Source organism: Propithecus coquereli, unplaced genomic scaffold, assembly GCF_000956105.1.
Source record: "Propithecus coquereli isolate 6110/MARCELLA unplaced genomic scaffold, Pcoq_1.0 Scaffold119, whole genome shotgun sequence".
Taxonomy (NCBI): Eukaryota; Metazoa; Chordata; class Mammalia; order Primates; family Indriidae; genus Propithecus; species Propithecus coquereli.
Window position 1 is genome coordinate 2,021,821 of NW_012135969.1, and position 16,893 is coordinate 2,038,713.

A 16,893-nucleotide genomic window follows, 5' to 3' on the forward strand; every position below is an offset into this window, starting at 1 on the left:
TAGTATATCCACGTAATGGAATACATTCAGTGATTTTAAAAAATGAACTTTCGAGCCACAAAAAAACTTAAGGGAACATTAAATACATATTGCTTCATGAAAGAAGCCAGTCTGAAAAGTCCACATATTATGATTCCAACTATAAGACATTCTAGAAAAGGCAATATAGAGACAGTAAAAAGATCAGTGGTTGCCAAAGGTTCAGGGGAAGTAGAGAAGGGATGAATAGGTGAAGCACAGGGGAATTTTTAGAACAGCAAAGCTATTCTATATGATACTGTAATACATGTTATTATACATTTCTCCAAACCCATGGAACTGTACTTCCCAAATAATTTACCCTTATGTAAACAATAGACTTAAGTTAATAATATGTACAATATCAAAATTGGTTAATCACTTGTAACAAAGGTACCATACTAGTTTAAGATATTAATAACAGGGGAATGGGGTAGAAAGGGTATATATGGGAAGTCTCCATACTGAATGCTTAATTTTTTGTAAACCTAAAACTACTCTATAAAATAAAATCTATTAGTTTTTTTTTTTTTTTAACGTGCACTGATAGGGCTTTAGATTCCACATTGCAACTAACCTTTAAGAAACTACCACTTGTGAAGTTTTGGTTTGGGATCAAAGAAGAATATCCAGAATTATTTGAAAAGGCTATTAAAATACTCTGTTTTCCAAGTACATATACGTGTAAGGGCAGATTTTCTTCATATGCGTCAACCAAAGCAACATATTACAGCAGACTAAATGAAGAAGCAAATATGAGAATCCAGCTAACCTCTTTTAAGTCAAACAAAATCTACAACAATTGCTCTCTTCTCGTGAAACTTTTTTGTTATAGAAAATACAGTTATTTGTTTCTGTAAAGATGTTATTTGTGTTACCATGTCATGGTTTATTATTATTTTTAAATGAATAAAGAAACATTTTAAAAATGTTTCAGTTCTAATTTCTTATTACCATAAATATTGATACAATCCACACCAAAAAAAGCTCTGTGAGGTCTTCAAAATAAAGGGGTCCTGAGTCCAAAAAGTTTGAGGACCATTGCCCTCAGCCTATGTGGTCTGGTTAAACTTTAATTCTTAGGCTATTTTCTGGACCATTTAACAAGTGATATAGTAATAGCAACTGTATCTAATAGTTACACAGAAGCTGCCAACATCCAGAAAGTGGCCATCAGGGGTCCGGGTATATGCGAAAAATATGTATGCGTAGCATATCTTTCTTCAAGCATGAATTTGGAATTTGTTCAATTTTCGTTCTTCCATTATCTTCCTTGAAAATGAAACATTTCAAAGAATATAATAAAACACGAAGGTAAATAAAAAAACAGTGCAAGTCAAATTTATGGTGTGGGAACATAAGGCTTGCTATTACAGCTTTTAATGGCAGATAGTTTACAATAAACATTGGGCTTAGCCTGGTAGAAAATAGTCACAGACAGGAGGTAATTACTTGTCCATCTCCAAGCATCACAAACTCTGGAGTCCCTCCAGTTGAATAACGCAAATCTGCCAACTGTCACTCATTTGGACTAATGCCTTTTTTGTTGTTTTAATTAAATTGGGGGAAAAAACCCATAAGATAAACCTCCCTCTGAAAGTGCTCAAATTCCATGCATGGATAAATCCACGACCCATCCTTTCACAAGGTCTTTATTAGACTTGAGTAAATCACATAGGCGACCATAAATAGAATCACAGAGGGAGTGGAATGTATATGTGCTGGAAAGGGCCCGTTGCCAGCAAATCTGAATATTACAGTGAGGGTTCTAGAAACAGGAAGAGAAAAGCAGCTAGATCCCAGTACAGATAACAAGGATATAAATGGACCTTGCAGTGAGCTTTGCATCATCACATATGAAATAATAAATACACCCAAACAGCGATAAAAAGAGGAAGAGCAAAATTATGCAAAAATTCTGTTGTTAAGATATGTGGGCAGCACGGCTCAAAATAGCAACCAAGCAGCTTTCCAGAGACTTGAAGTTTTAGATAAAGAAAATATAATCACTCTAATTCTTATTTAATCCTGTTCCCTCCAGCTTTTGTCAGAAACTGTTACCTACCTCTGGTTATTTGGGGATCATGGAACTTCTCACAGAAATATACCTGAAACAGATTGTCACAAGCACACATTCTAATTTTAGGTTTTTTACATTTAAAAACAGAATTGTGGCAAAATTCAAGGTGATGTGTAGAGAGAATAACTAAGATGCAAATGACATACATATTTACTATTAATCTCTAATATACTTCGCAAATAACTTACATTTATATTTGCTTTATCAATACTTCAGATTAAAGGGTAATTTAGCTTTAACTCTTAAATTGTTAACTGAAAAGTGTTCCCTTGTTATTATTAATACCTTCGATTAGTTCAAATCAAGGATTCTCAATGTTACGGAGGGTGTTTTCTTCTTAAAATAAAGAATGTGGGTAAAAGTAACCTCTGATTTTTATTTGCCGTACCATTTCATTGGCGAAGAGGTTGCCCTGGTGGCACAACATAAATTCCATTTCATTTTGCAGCTCAGGAGAACATTTTTCCTTACACAGCCGTGTAGAGCAGAACTGGTATCTATTCCAGGGCGATGATAACAAGACTGACTCAGATGGAGAGGCCTCTGTGGTCTCAGTGGCTTGGGCGCAGATGCCAGGAGAATAGCCATTTGCCCTGTTAATTTCTCCCGTATGTCAGATTGCCAGCAAAGCACATTAATTTCACACTGGGGAAAAAAAAATGGGGGTGTGGTCATAGGTTTTCATTTTCAAAGTAAGTCACTAAGAGAGGCATCGATTAGAAGCCCAAATTCCAACACCCTTCAATTCACTCTCTGAACCATATCTAAATAGGCATAGTTTGTCCAAGGTGCTCTGATTCCCACATTGTAAATAATTTTATAAGGAGAAGGCATCTAAATTGTTGCCATTTAAAAGCTACTAAGAGCTTCCAGTGTAATAAGGCAGCCACCAGCCACATGTGGCTACTGAACATCTGAGATGTGACTAATCCCAACTGAGACGTGCTGGAAGTGAAAAATACACATCGGACTTTGCATATTTAGTACAAAAAAAGTAAATATGTCATTAGTAAGTTTAATATTAATTAAATGTTGAAACAATGTTTTAACATAGTGAGTTTAATTAAATATATTATTAAAATGAATTTCATGTTTCTTTTTACTTTTCTAAATATGATTCCTAAGAAATTTAAACTTACATATGAGGCTCACATTATGTTTCTGTTGGACAGTGCTAAGAGATGTCCACTTTCTGAGACTTCAATTGAAGTTTATAGTGTTCTTTTTTTAAAATTCTTTTTTAGAGACAGAATCACGATCAGTCGCCCAGGCTAGAGGGCAGCGGTGCAATCACAGCTCACTGCAGCCTCCAACTCCTGAGCTCAATGGATCCTCCCACCTCAGCCTTCTGAGTAGGGACCACAGGCGTGCGCCACCATGCCCGGCTTATCACGCTTTTTTTAAGAAAAGACAGCTTCTCATAATGAACTAAGTTGGCGGTCTGAAAAACATTCAATTACTCATCTTTACTACACAGAGGATTTACTGAAATTACACAGCCTCGGCTGGGTGGGAATACAAAAGCAGTCCCTTATGCAGATGGGACATTTTTGTACACCTAAATATGGCTCTTGGGAGAATCCTAGTGGATTAGCACACGGGGGAATAATGTGGAGGTTAGTGGTCATTTCTCCCTTCTTTCTACCTAACATTAGAAACAGAATTTCAATATATCTATCTTCTCCCCAGCGTTTTCCCCATTCACGCACTGATTCTAACCTCAAGCAAGAAACACACAAACGGTAAACAATGAACTAAATTAACCAGTGCATTTAGAGGGAATGACATCTAAACGTCCCAATCACTACAACTTTGTTTTTCATCACTGGTTTCTCCAATCACAGCAGTTGTTCCTGCAGTCTTGTGGCATTTCCAGCCAAAAGGTCTGAGATTAAGCGTTATCAGGCCCCCACCCTTGCCTTATCACGTAGCCACAATAGAGGGCAGGGAGGGAAAAACATGTAAGACTGAATGTTGGAAGCAGGGCCAGCTTTAAGTGCAGAAAGAGTAGGCAACTATTCAGAAAACGTGCATTCGGGGTGCAGGAGCCCTCCAGCACACTGCAGAAGCTCTTCTGAAGCTCTTTTTAGCTTAAGGCTTTGAGGCATGTGCACCCAGGTGTACCCCAAACTAGTCATTTATAACTTACTGTAAATACTTTTCAGGTCAATTCGATTCAATAAATATTGACTATGTGTGGCTGCACTGAGCAGATTTTGCAAAGACTGTTAGGAATCTCCCTCCTGACCGGGAGGGAGAGGGCGCAGACGGGAAGGCTGGCAGAGCAGACAGCAGACGTCATCCGGCTCCCAGTCTAGCCAGCATTCAGTGTTGCTGAGAAATGCTTCCATCGGAAGGGAACTGACACACCCGCGCGCACCGCTGAGTGGGGCCGCCAGCAATTCTTGGAGGCCTTTACCATCCTCACCGTGAGAACCTTCCTTCGACTCTTCTTCCTCTCCCCCTGGCCCTCCCCCAGGCCTACGCCTACCTCTATTGTAGAAGTTACTCCATGGTCTCATTTAATTTCCTTCCTCCCCCACAAGCGCAAAGACCGCGTCGTATTCCTCTGTGAGTCCACAGAACCTTGCACAGTACTTGGCACTTAAGCACTTGATAAGCGTTTGATGAACGAATACATGAATTCGCCTTCCAGTCTCATTCGGGTATCAAAAGAGTCTATCATCCTGCCCATGACACTTGGGTGAAGGAGGTTGCAAACCTCTGTATCAAACTATGCCTGCATTTCTAATCTCTGGACACAACATTTTGAAACAAAGACGAAGGGGAAGAGGTGGGGGACAGGTCAGGGCACGCAGCTCTTACCACCCACGTGCATGCAAACCTATTTATATACTGCCACATGTTGTTGTACCCTTCCCATGCGCCTCTGTTACCCTTTTACCCCAACCTCAGTGGGTTTCTAGGACAAAGATCATTACTATGACTTGTTTTACACTTAGGGGAAAAAAAAGCAAGATATATCAAAACTCTTTCCCCACAATCATAGGGTTATCACACTGTTTAGCAAACCGACCCACCACCATTGCCCGGCATTCGTGATACGCTGAGTGCCGCCTGGCACTGAGAAAGCTCAAGGTTCCAGCAACAGTTGTGTGGCCTTGGATAAGGAACACAGGGAGACTCTTTGTCCTCTTGTGTCTTCAGTGTATTAAAGGGAGATAATGGTATATTCAATGGGCATGAGAAAAGCTTAACATTAGTCTGCATGAAGCTCTTTGAAATGCATGAAGGGCACTACAGTGTATAAATTCAACACTTGTCCTAGTGTTCACTCAGAGCCCTGTCCAGACATTTATAGAATCTCTCTGTGGATGTGTACACACACACACACACACACACACACACACACCTAAAATTGCTTAATTGCTTTTAAAATTTTTAAGTAAACACAGTGTAATGATTACAAGGCCTCTGTGCAATGTATCCAATGCAAGCCTGCCATGATAAGAGCCATTTGAGAAACTAAATCACATCAATGAAAGAATAGCAATGAGTCAATTGATGAAATATTGCATTAGCAGTGGCCTCTGACCCCATGTGATACCAACCAAATGCTTTCCCCACTCTCCTTGGTAATTTAATCATTTTTCAATTAAATTAATTTCTTAAAATCACTCAGATCAGCTGCCTATGTTAGACGCACACAGACACTATGCCAGGTGTAGGTGAAATAAAAGACAAACTGCAGTCGTGCTGTGACTCCCAACCTCTGCTTTATTCCGGAAATGAACAATATCTTGTTTCTTTTTTTCTGTATCTGACAAGAATTTTCCATAGCTTCTTCCTGCTACAGTGTGAAGTCAAAGGGCCCCTAAATAACGCAAGACAGAGACACAGTTACCACAACATAAAACTATGAAAATACACCATGAGAGGCCCCACAGTGTGTCTGCCAGACAGACTGACTGGCTGTTTTTTTAAAATGTATTTTGATACCAACTAACTGGCTCAGAAGGCGGCTTTGTAAAGGTAGCTCTGAGAAGAGTGCTAACAAGCCCGCCCCGCGCGTCTGTGCTCGGGCTTGCTGGGAGAGCGTACTCCACATACATCCAGGAATTTGTTTGAGGACTGAGCGTGGTTAAGTCATGTTTTAAGAATGTTCTCTCATTATCCTGACTCAGAGGGCGCCGCGAGCCACGCAGGGATGTTGCACAGTGATACCTTCTGTTCTGTCTGGTTTTCGAGAACCGCCTTCACTGTACTGATGGCTGGAGACTGATGTCATTCAAGGTTAACTCCTTGACGTGGTCTTTTTCCAGGATAAAGGAAGAGGACCTTTTCCTGCTGACATTTTTTAAGCTTTGTTACTAGGGGTTGGGCTTGTTGGGGCGTGGAGCGGGGAGGACAGTGTCTAGGAGAGGTGAGTGGAAACGAGGAGAGATTACATGGAAGAAGAAGAGAGAACCAATTACAAAGGTCTATAAAACCAGCCAAGAAATCTATCTGGGAAAATAGAAATCTCAGCGCTGTGGTTTGGCAAGTAACTTTGATTCTTAATGAGAAAGGCAGAGAGAGAAGAGAGGGGAAAGGGGGATGGAGGGAGGAGGGAAGAGGAGAGGAGAGGAAGGAGAGGCAGGTGGAGATCAAAAAAGGAAGAAAAGTGGGGGGAGGAAGGAGCAAGTCTCAGAATGCGACAAACACCCCCATTAATAAGGGACATTATGAGGAACCGCATTGGAGCGAGAGACGAGGTTAAAAATCAGGATATGCTACCCAATATGAAACATCTGGTCATGTCCGTGTCCTGGAACCAGGAGAAATATTTTTGATAATCCATCTTTGCTCATCTTGTCTCGTGGCAATGGACGAGCACATGCTCGAATGACATTTTGAAGTTTCCTTAAAGGCTGGAACAGGGATCATGCGGTCATAACTACCAGTTCTGGTGAGAAACTTCCTCACAGCTCTCCACAATATGTCAGATGCACACGCACGCATATACATGCACATATATTAATACATGCACACACACACATGCACACATAGGAACACACATACAATTTAAAACCATTCTGTGGCTTTCCGTTGTACTTAGAATAAAATCCCACCCCAACTCTCCCCACCTCACCAGGCTTCCCTCCCAGCAGTCTTCCAGCCACACTGGCTTCCTTTCTTTTCTTTGAATCCCCTGGGCCTTCTCTCACCTTAAGACCTTCCCAATGCCGTTTTCTCCACCACCGAAAGGGCTTCTGTTCGCTTTCTAGGTCTCACCCAGAGAGGCCATCTCTGACCACCCTGTCTAAATAGGTGCCCACCCTCCCCACTGCTCCCCCACAACATTGTCTGGCACTGCACCCTCTTGGTGTCCTGGCACTAATTATCATTTGTCAGTGTATATCTGTTGGTTTGTCTACCTGTAAATATTCTTGACACCTACTGGCCATTCCATTTTTTGATTAAATGAATGGAAGGAACGTTCCAGATTCACTGATTTGTTACATACGGCTTTGAACACTGGCAGCAGGCCCCAGCAACGTCTTTGCTCTGTGTCCCCTCCTCCTCCTGGCAGCTACAAGCCTAGTTCCCACCCAGGCCCTGAAGACTTTCCTGCTGCCTGCCGATACCCTGAGTCCAGGTAGAGGGGAGGTAAACAGCAACCCTTGGGTGGGGCAGAGGCCACGAGAAGCCACAAAGGGTTAAAGAAAGAAATTAGAGTTAGCAATTAATCTGATGCTTCTTCTGTGTCATTCGAAAAAACAGAAAGAGAACCAGAAAAGAGAGAGCTCTGATGAGGAAAGGGGGCAGGCGTTAGAAATACTCCACATGGAGGGTGGTGCGGACATCAGAGGGGTCCCCACTGCATCCCTGTGAGTGCAATGATACGGAAATGGGTGATTAGAGAGGAGGCAGCGCCTGCTCCTCTGTCAAGCCTGCTGCTTCTGGCTGTTGCTCTATTCTCTGCCTTACTGGGTCTGCGCTTTTATCTAAACCAAATGTCACGGAGCAACATCTATTAATGCTTTGTGCAGGTACAGACATTGGTCAGTGTTCGTGTTCCCCTGCCCTCTTGATGAGAAAGATTGTTTTTTATTTGGCCTGAGTATTTATCTAGCCAGAAACATATTTAATGCTCACATGGGATTCTTGAGGCTGTCATAGCTCTCTGAAACCTGAGTCTTGCTCAGGGCTTGGGATCAGTCCACAAATTAAACTCTTGGCCAAACATGTATGGCTTGAGTTTATCCAAAGTCCAAACAAATCAGATATTCCTTCTGGATAGAAGTTAAATTCTTTCTTTTGGCAATCATTTTTCAGAAATTCAAAAAAGCAATATGTTTTATGTTCTCAAAGTTCCAATAATCATGTCCAGTCTTGTATCAATTGCCATCATGAAGGGTTTTGAAAAGTCGGAAGCTTCCAAAATGGATGAAGAAATCAAAGCCCATCTGAACTTTTGAGAAATATTTCGGCACTGTAGGATCCAAAAACTTTAATGAGTTTGCCCTCTCTTTGTAAAACAGCACAATAGACCAGCTCCAATTCCAAGTGAGGAAAATTCTAAGGGATCTCCCAAAGGAAATGCTTTTTCTTATTAATTGTAGGGAGTTTGCCAACCTCTGATAGCATCAACTTTATTCCACAAAAGAATTGGATCTCAAATATCTGACCTATGAAAGCCCAACAGACGTTACTAAATTTCATATAGTTTATGGATGGCTGCAAGCCCCAAACTGGATACACCCTCGCAATTAAAGATGAGGTCATAAAATGTCACTTTCTGAAATTCAGGATAAAAAACAATCAATATAAAATTACCCACAATGATATTAATAACATAAGATTAACATTTTAAAGAAGTAACAAGCTTTTAGAGATATTTAATAAATTTATTGGTGCTATACTTTGGGGTGTTCTCAAATCTCAACAAGGAGAATTAAATCTATGTATATAATGTAAATAATAATGGTAGCCACTATTTGTTGAGCAGCTACTATGTGTCAGGAACAATGCCAGAAACTTTATAGTCACGATTTCATTAATCCTCACATCAACGCATTGAGGAGGCTCTGATCATTCTTATTTTAACTATGAGGATCTTGGGGTTCAAAGAGTGACATCAGTTGATCACTATGATACAACAAGTGCCACCATTGGGATTTCAACCCAGATCTTCTCAACTCCAAACTATAATGTTAACGACATAAATGGAAGAGAAATGCTCCTTTGAAATTGAGCAAAAAGGAAGTTAACTGAAACAAAGATGTGGTAAAAGTCTTCAAAAGCTTTGAGGTAAATAATCCAAATCAGTTATTCAGACTGAAATGTCCCTGAAGGGAAGGAAGGTTATTCCTTAAGGCCTCCTCGATCTGCTAGCTATATCCCTTAAGTAATAACATCCCTTACATGTAATTTAATATTCACCAAACCTTCTGATCTTTAATTTCATCTCCTGGGGTTACCTTTCCACTGGGAGGAAGTACCTTGTGCACATAACCAGGGTCAGCCTGCCAGCTTTATTCTCTGAGATAAAATGATAACTTAGCCAGTAGAGGACAAATTTGTCTCCTCTAAGTGGGATTATTAGGAATCAACTCCTAAAAAGATCACTTCTGAATTAAGTAAAATGGATTTTCTGATACTACAAAACCAAGAACCAAATCCTGGGTCTTCAATGACCTCCATCAAAATATATACATATTTCGTGTGTGTGTATTAATTCTTCCATTCATTTTCTTTGTGCATCCCGTGTTCATGGACTGGAAGAATTAATATTGTGAAAATGACTACCATAAGTGATCTATAGATTCAATGCAATTTCTATCAAAACAACAATGACATACTTCACAGAAATTGAAAAAATAATCCTAAAATGAATATGGGACCACAGAAGACCCTGAAGAGCCAAAGCAATCCTGAGCAAAAAGAACAAAGCTGGAGGCCTCACACTACCTGACTTCAAAGTCTGCTACAAAGCTATAGTAACCAAAACGGCATGGTAGTAACATAAAAATTGACACATAGATCAATCGAACAGAACAGAGAACTCACAAATAAATCCATGTATTTATAGCCAAATGATTTTCAACAAAGTCCCCAAGAACATTCATTGTAAGCTAGAGAAAATGTTATTAAGAAAATCATAAGGATCATTATAAGGGTTTTCATCCTTGTTATCTTCATGTGAGTAGGCTGAGGAGGAGAAGGAAGAGGCGAGGTCAGTCTTGCTGTCTCAGGGATGGCAGAGGCAGAAGAAAATCTGAGTATAAGTGGACCCCTGTAGTTCAACTCATGTTGTTCACGGGTCAACTGTATACATGTATATAGTCCAGAAGCCTCACCTTGAAACAGCCTACCAAGCTCTCTAACCATCTTAATGACACAGGATCACTTTTAATGGGTGACATTAAGAGACTATCACATTGCATACCACATTCTGGCCAAATATAGCCATAGGATAAATGCAGAATGTTACAAGAGCTGCCTGAATACTCAAAAAGTCATTAGCCAGTTTTTAAAATGAATCAGGTGAATGCCCTACACCACCTATGGAGAATAACCTATGGAGCTCTAAAGGACTGACATGCCCACAGTCCCCTTCTCAAGGAAGCTGCTCCTAGAGATTCTTTTTGCAAATTGCCATGGTTCATGCCATGTGCACTGCATGAAGGCAGCACCGCCACACTGGCCTCAACTGATGAGAACAGGAACCCATTAGTCATGGCAAAGCCCAAGGCAAAATGACCATGTTTAAATCACATGAGAGGGAGGCCATCTGCTTCTGAGGTCACTCGGCATGAAGCTCTATGCCCAGTAGGAGAGCTCCTGGTTAGATAGTGACAAAGAGACCTAGTTAGACTCTCCCTTAGGGAGAGGAAATATTAGGTAGACAGAGGGTGGGTTGCTCCAGCTCAACTGAGTAGTAGCTGGGCCAGGTCTCCATGAGGCTGTTGGACATCCCAGTCTCAGAAACCTTGGGAGACTTAGAATGTATGGGTATCCCTCTGGATAGTTTACTCTTTGCACTGGATTAAATATTTCCTTCAAAAATGTTATTTCTAAAACTTAATACAACATCTACTTGAAGTTGCTCTTTGCAGAACTCTTAGATTGAGTTAAAGAACTTCCTGATGCTTGCTACTATCTGAATGTTTATGTCCCTCCAAAATTCATGTTGCAACCTAATCACCATTGTAGGGTATTAAGAGGTGGGGCCTTTGGGGGTGATTAGGTCATGATGACTTCACCCTCATAAATAGGATTAGTGCCCCTATAAAAAAGACTTGGTGGAGCTTGTTTGCTCCTACCGCCATATGAGCATGCAACAAGAAGTTGTTGTATACGAAGCAGAGCAGACACCAAATCTACCAATGTCTTGATCTTGGACTTCCTAGCCTCCAGAACTGTAAGCAATAAATTTCTGTTGTTTATAAACCATCCCCATTGTTATAGCAAGAGGAACAGACTAAGACAATGCTTACTTGCAAACACCAAGTATCTCAATAATTAGAATCCACTATCTACTTAACTCTTAATTTTTTTCTTCATTTATTCATCTCTACCAGGGACATTGTACAGAAAGCAATAAAGAGTAGGGTCCTTTCCCCAATTAGGAATTATTTTTCTTCTCCACTTTTTTATTTCCCTTCTTAAGCACTTTGCTTTTTAATGCTAGAACTCATCTTATTTATAATTTACATGCCTAGCTTAAGTTTACTCATTAAACACTAAAGTTGGAGTTGCTTTATGGCTTTTCATGGGCTGACCTTTGGCATCATCACCCTCTTTCAAGGGCACCATGATTCTTTTCATAGAACTTAATTTTCAAAAACACTTGAAATGTAGAAGAGTTTAAAACTGAGATATGAAGTGACTTCTCCAAGCCTTGTTATTTAAAAATCTTAAATTATGTATGGTTAACACTTACATGCATTAGATAAAACGTTAAAACATGCCTTAGAAAGCAAAGCTACTAATTATTGAGTGCTTACTGTGTGCCATGCATGATGTTAAATGCTTCGTTTGTCCTTGCTCATTTAATCCTCACAACAATCTTTTGAGATAGATAGTATTATTTTATATAGATCTTAAAGTGGAAGGAGAAAACTCTGGGTCCATTATGCACCAAAGTGCTTTTCTGACTAGTGGGCAACATCAAGGAATTGGGGATGGAGAGCCCTACTTTTAAGCCCTGGTTCTGGAATTTACCATGTGTTCTTAGTCATGTCACTTCTCTTCAACCAGGTGAGGACCTGGACTTCAACTTCCTCCTGTGTTAATCCATAGTGATAAATAATTATCATGAATAATTATCATTATTTTTGTTTGAGGTGGGTCCAAGCTCCAACAGAACATGCTCTCTACCTATCAATTCACTGTTATAGTGTGAACCCAGTGTGTCTTAAAGATTTTGCATCTTTAAGCATTTCCTTTTTTTTTTTTTTTTTTTTTGAGACAGAGTCTCACTCTTTTGCCCGGGCTAGAGTGAGTGCCTGGCATCAGCCTAGCTCACAGCAACCTCAAACTCCTGGGCTCAAGCGATCCTACTGCCTCAGCCTCCCGAGTAGCTGGGACTACAGGCATGCGCCACCATGCCCGGCTAGTTTTTTTCTATATATTTTTAGTTGTCCAATTAATTTCTTTCTATTTTTAATAGAGACGGGATCTCGCTCTTGCTCAGGCTGGTTTCGAACTCCTGAGCTCAAACAATCCGCCCGCCTCCGCGTCCCGGAGTGCTAGGATTACAGGCGTGAGCCACCACGCCCGGCCAAGCATTTCCTTTTGAAAGGCAAAAACCATGGAGAGAGTTCTCAGGTTAGTTAAATCCTTATCAGTTAATGCTTCAATTATCGGTTAATGCTTTAATAAGGAATATTTGATAGTCAGCTGAGAACGAGATCAGAATGTGGGTTGGGATACTGGGGATGGAAAGGTCCTAGGGACTGATGGAGGACCAATGAAGATCAGATGAGAAAGTGCCCCTAAGAAACACTTCACTTAAGTATATTTTGTCTAGACTCTGCTCAGCTCAGGGTATGTCTTAGAAGTTGGTGTGAAGGCAAGGAAAAATGTTCAGTGTGTAACACATAGTCCCATCTGGCTGAAGTATGACTGAGGAAGTGCTGACGGAGAAAAATCAAGAAAGCAAGCCCTGGGGGAGGACATAGGGAAAGTCACAGTCAAGAGTTTGGACTTCATTCCACAGGCAGAGAGGAATCTTTGAGAGCTTCTTATGCAGGGACCAATGACATTAGACCCATGCTGCTTATAGAACAGGGGAAATGGTGGGGATAGGGTGTGGAGGACAGGAGCCCAGGCTGTGGTTAGAAGGCCCTTACAATAATCCATGGAGCCCCAAAGTAGGTCATAGAGCTGCCCAAAAGGTCATGGAGCTCCAAGAGGTTCATGGAGGTCATGGAGCCCCAAACTAGGTGATGGTGATGAGACTAGAATGATGTGATACTACAGAGGACATGGCCACCAACTAAACGGAGGAGGGTATTGCTGAGAAGACACCCAAACCACAGATACCTAAGGATTCTTTCATCAGTATGAAAGGTCCAAGACTTTCAATTCTCCTTTTACCATATTCTCCATCCAATCAAAGAAATCCTAACTTGACATCAGTTGGCAAGTTGCGTGCCTAATTAATTATGCCTATAAGAACCACAGAAAGAAATAAACCTGGCAGAGAGAAGGTGAGGCTAGCAGAGGTTCTGGTCCCTTCCTTCCAAAGCCGTAGGCACTGGTCTAAGCCCCTAAGCACCTCTTTCCTTGGAAAGGCAGCGAAGATGACTGAAAACTAAGCCTGGGTTCTGGTCTCCGTTCTGCCACTTACTGGTGCCTCCCTTAATCACTTATTTTTTCTTTCTCATGTTGGACCCCTGCATTTCGGATATCTCCTGCAGAGCTTGAGCTCCAGGACTATGGTATCCTTGCCTCTTTCCGTGTCCTGCTTTTAATATCATTTTAGTCAATTAAAAATATTTCCTCTCTCGTTTTCTAATCTCATTCTTTATAAAGCACAGCACCCATTCAGGGGAGGAGTGAAGGCCTCGGTATGTGGATCTGGGCTTGGACATGAAGACAAAGCCCACTCGCCTCCCCCCTGAGCATCTCTCCTCTGCCCGCAGCCATCGCCGCGCTGCCTTCCCGACTGCATCCTGCCTCGTTCCCACGGCAACCGGCGGGCGCCCACGTCGGGACTCGGGACCGCTGGGCCGCAGCCCCGCCCCGCCCCCACGCCCCGCGCCAGGAGGGAGGAGCCCTGTTGCCAAGGAAACGAGAGGACGCCGCGCAGCCGCCCCCACCGCCTCCGCCCCTAGAAAGGCAGGCCGTCGCCGCGGAAAGCTGCCTGGCGGGGGAGGAGGAAAAGGGGCCGGTAGAGGGCGGGAAGAAGTGCGAGGAGGAGGAAGAGGAGCTCAGGGACGGCCCCCGTGCGCTTGATGGGCGGCTCCTACGCCCTGGACCGGCCCGCCCGCCCCGTCCCTCGGCCCCTTTAGCCCCTGGCAGGGGAGGAAAGGCAGACCCGCCAGGTAACCGGCCGCCTCGCCCGGGCCTCGCCCCGGGTCCTCCGAGGGGGTGGGGGGAGGGGTACACGCTTTCCTTCCGACTTGGAAGATTCTGGAGGGAAATGGGCGTGAAGCCTAGTGGCCTGGCCGCTTTCTCCCTCCGGCTGACCCCAGTCCCAATTTTTTTCTGCCTCAAAGGGACAGGTTTGGGAGACGGTGGTCACTTGCACACGGGCACCCGCCCTGTACCTAACTTCCCCGAAGACTCCACTGGTCTGCAAGTCCAGGGAAGGTGTACCCAGACTGTGGCCCCTTGGGCTTCTGAGTGTGAAATTGTTGATATTGTTATTAACGATAGCACCGAATTGCTTGTCACACCTGTGACATTTCATCTCCAGAGTTTCCCAATTACACATGGAGTCTTTCTCCTCTCTTCTGAGCTTGATGGTCAATGTATGACCGCTCATCTCTCGTAATTTCACAATAAGATGAAGAGTTGCTGCCCAAATCAAGCCCATTCCCTTCCGCCTTCTGCCTCAATTTTCTAAGCCAATTTTGCTGGAAGAGTTGAAAGATGGTCCCATCTTCCCCAACCAATTCCTTCTCTTTTTCTGCAGTCACAGTATTCAGGGAGTGTTAGGAAAATTGGCCCCAAATCATTTGTTGCTTATACTTAAAGACATTTTTATAAGCTAAGATTTTAGAACTCTAAGATTTTTTTAAAGCTAAGATTTAAACAAATCCTTTAATCTTCGTCATTACAAATTAATTAATTGAGGAAAAGGTTGAATTGGGTCTCCTGAAATCCTTCCAAGCACCCAATTGTGGAAAAGGGGGATTTGTAAATCTGATTGTCAGGTATTAACATAGCCATTTAGACTTCATGTCAAAGGAATCTGCAGCCTAAAGAAAGGGTTAAATTTACATTTTCCTTTATTGTTGAACGAATAAAACATTCACTTTAATGATGTATTTCTAATATAAGAACATAATAAGAAAACAGTAAAATGGCTTGTTATTAAAAAGAGCTCCCTTCAGATCAGTTCTTTTGACAAGGGTGGTTATAGAACAAAAGGACAGCATATATGTGTATATAATACACATATATGAGTTTTTAGAGAACTAAGAAATATATTCTGCAATCAGATACTGTTGCCCTTAGTCAAGAAAAGTTGGTTTGAATTCATTGGAAATTGACACTAGAGAGATGTGTGTATATCACAAAGTTCTTAGAATATTCCTCATTGAAATTTCACAGATATGTAGAATTTTGAGGCCCAGAAGAATCATTTGCTCTTGCCTTCAGCGAAGGAGGACTCCGTTCTTCCTTCCCCACATGGCTTCTACTCCCTTCTCCTTCCCCTCTCCCTACTTGATGTGGCTTCTTATGTTGATTTGTAAGGCACAAATTTGGCACAATACCTTATCGCCAGAGACTTAGAACAGAAATGTGCATGATTCTGAGTGGATTTTTAAATTGAGAAGCAGTTCAAGGGTGAGCAGCAGAATACAGAGTGCTATTTTGGAAACATGCGCCTTGCCCACATTTTATTATCACAGCCCCCCCACCCCACCTGTCTGTACTTGCTGAAGAAAAGTTCTTGGCTTCAAATGGCCATCTGGTTGAGTAGGCCCACAAAGCTGAGATCCATGAATTAAGCATTATCTCATGTGGATTTATTTCCATACAGTTATTTCTGTTTCTTGTTTATCCTGGTCAGTTTTTCAAACTTGCAGTGCAGTAAGGAGTTCAAGTGAACACAGAGAGTGTCTGCCTAAACTGAGGTAACCTACCACCTTCTTGGTCTATCTCTAATACCCTGTTTCCTTGGTGCTCATTGGATTTGTTTAATCTCACAAAGTATTGATGTATTTAAATAAGACATTACATGTGACACCCTGATGCTTCTAAATATTGTAAAATACAATGTAACAAAGAGTTTATGGGAGGGAAAAGAGACTTTTGCAGGCAATTTTAAAGTCCTTTATTTGGTAGATGATTGTGAAGTCAGAGGTAACCTAACAAGTAATTCAAATAGTGTTACTTCCTACCTATTTAGACAAAGTTATTTCATGCCTTTTGACTTAGAAGCCTCCTTAAAGTAACACTGCACTAAAGCCGTGATAGATTAGCTGGTTTTTCTATGTTAACTTTGCAACCCAAATGCATCATCCAAGTGGACCATCGGATGTGCCCCATTCGTGACCATTAACATATTTTCATTATAAATCCTATGTTCTCTGCCTGATTAATATTCAGACAGGCTTCTCTTTCCAACAGTAGCAGCAGGGACTCATCTTCCTGCCTGTTTTACCACCATC